This window comes from Oncorhynchus keta, unplaced genomic scaffold, assembly GCF_023373465.1.
Source record: "Oncorhynchus keta strain PuntledgeMale-10-30-2019 unplaced genomic scaffold, Oket_V2 Un_contig_3902_pilon_pilon, whole genome shotgun sequence".
Classification (NCBI taxonomy): domain Eukaryota; kingdom Metazoa; phylum Chordata; class Actinopteri; order Salmoniformes; family Salmonidae; genus Oncorhynchus; species Oncorhynchus keta.
In genome coordinates this window covers 37,501-40,000 of record NW_026287492.1, presented here as the reverse complement: position 1 = coordinate 40,000, position 2,500 = coordinate 37,501, and the positions used below count along the sequence as shown (strand labels likewise).

The 2,500-nt window shown below is 53.7% G+C and overlaps 1 protein-coding gene across 1 annotated transcript in view; it reads left to right on the top strand.

Annotated features, from left to right (window-relative positions):
• LOC127924272 (E3 ubiquitin-protein ligase TRAF7-like) overlaps positions 1-2,500 on the top strand; it is a 69,917-nt gene that overhangs the window by 33,161 nt on the left and 34,256 nt on the right.

The following is a 2,500-nucleotide window of genomic DNA, read 5'->3' as shown; positions in this document are numbered from 1 at the left end:
ATCCCTCTCATTCTACCCACACTGCCTCTCTGGTTGTCAGGAGAGATCCCTCTCATTCTACCCACACTGCCTCTCTGGTTGTCAGGAGAGATCCCTCTCATTCTACCCACACTGCCTCTGGTTGTCAGGAGAGATCCCTCTCATTCTACCCACACTGCCTCTCTGGTTGTCAGGAGAGATCCCTCTCATTCTACCCACACTGCCTCTGGTTGTCAGGAGAGATCCCTCTCATTCTACCCACACTGCCTCTCTGGTTGTCAGGAGAGATCCCTCTCATTCTACCCACACTGCCTCTCTGGTTGTCAGGAGAGATCCCTCTCATTCTACCCACACTGCCTCTCTGGTTGTCAGGAGAGATCCCTCTCATTCTACCCACACTGCCTCTCTGGTTGTCAGGAGAGCTCCCTCTCATTCTACCCACACTGCCTCTCTGGTTGTCAGGAGAGATCCCTCTCATTCTACCCACACTGCCTCTCTGGTTGTCAGGAGAGATCCCTCTCATTCTCATTCTACCCACACTGCCTCTCTGGTTGTCAGGAGAGATCCCTCTCATTCTACCCACACTGTCTCTCTGGTTGTCAGGAGAGCTCCCTCATTCTACCCACACTGCCTCTCTGGTTGTCAGGAGAGATCCCTCAGGAGAGATCCCTCTCATTCTACCCACACTGCCTCTCTGGTTGTCAGGAGAGATCCCTCTCATTCTACCCACACTGCCTCTCTGGTTGTCAGGAGAGATCCCTCTCATTCTACCCACACTGCCTCTGGTTGTCAGGAGAGATCCCCCTCATTCTACCCACACTGCCTCTGGTTGTCAGGAGAGATCCCTCATTCTACCCACACTGCCTCTCTGGTTGTCAGGAGAGATCCCTCTCATTCTACCCACACTGCCTCTGGTTGTCAGGAGAGATCCCTCTCATTCTACCCACACTGCCTCTGGTTGTCAGGAGAGATCCCTCTCATTCTACCCACACTGCCTCTGGTTGTCAGGAGAGCTCCCTCTCATTCTACCCACACTGCCTCTGGTTGTCAGGAGAGCTCCCTCTCATTCTACCCACACTGCCTCTCTGGTTGTCAGGAGAGCTCCCTCTCATTCTACCCACCCTCTCATTCTGCCTCTCTGGTTGTCAGGAGAGATCCCTCTCATTCTACCCACACTGCCTCTCTGGTTGTCAGGAGAGATCCCTCTCATTCTACCCACACTGCCTCTGGTTGTCAGGAGAGATCCCTCATTCTACCCACACTGCCTCTCTGGTTGTCAGGAGAGATCCCTCTCATTCTACCCACACTGCCTCTCTGGTTGTCAGGAGAGATCCCTCTCATTCTACCCACACTGCCTCTCTGGTTGTCAGGAGAGATCCCTCTCATTCTACCCACACTGCCTCTCTGGTTGTCAGGAGAGATCCCTCTCATTCTACCCACACTGCCTCTCTGGTTGTCAGGAGAGATCCCTCTCATTCTACCCACACTGCCTCTCTGGTTGTCAGGAGAGCTCCCTCTCATTCTACCCACACTGCCTCTCTGGTTGTCAGGAGAGCTCCCTCTCATTCTACCCACACTGCCTCTCTGGTTGTCAGGAGAGATCCCTCTCATTCTACCCACACTGCCTCTCTGGTTGTCAGGAGAGATCCCTCTCATTCTACCCACACTGCCTCTGGTTGTCAGGAGAGATCCCTCTCATTCTCTGGTTGTCACCCACACTGCCTCTCTGGTTGTCAGGAGAGATCCCTCTCATTCTGCCTCTGGTTGTCACCCATTCACTGCCTCTGGTTGTCAGGAGAGATCCCTCTCATTCTACCCACACTGCCTCTCTGGTTGTCAGGAGATCCCTCTCATTCTACCCACACTGCCTCTCTGGTTGTCAGGAGAGATCCCTCTCATTCTACCCACACTGCCTCTCTGGTTGTCAGGAGAGATCCCTCTCATTCTACCCACACTGCCTCTCTGGTTGTCAGGAGAGCTCCCTCTCATTCTACCCACACTGCCTCTCTGGTTGTCAGGAGAGATCCCTCTCATTCTACCCACACTGCCTCTCTGCCTCTCTGGTTGTCAGGAGAGCTCCCTCTCATTCTACCCACACTGCCTCTGGTTGTCAGGAGAGATCCCTCTCATTCTACCCACACTGCCTCTCTGGTTGTCAGGAGAGATCCCTCTCATTCTACCCACACTGCCTCTCTGGTTGTCAGGAGAGATCCCTCTCATTCTACCCACACTGCCTCTCTGGTTGTCAGGAGAGATCCCTCTCATTCTACCCACACTGCCTCTCTGGTTGTCAGGAGAGATCCCTCTCATTCTACCCACACTGCCTCTCTGGTTGTCAGGAGAGATCCCTCTCATTCTACCCACACTGCCTCTCTGGTTGTCAGGAGAGATCCCTCATTCTACCCACACTGTCTCTCTGGTTGTCAGGAGAGATCCCCTCATTCTACCCACACTGCCTCTCTGGTTGTCAGGAGAGATCCCTCTCATTCTACCCACACTGCCTCTCTGGTTGTCAGGAGAG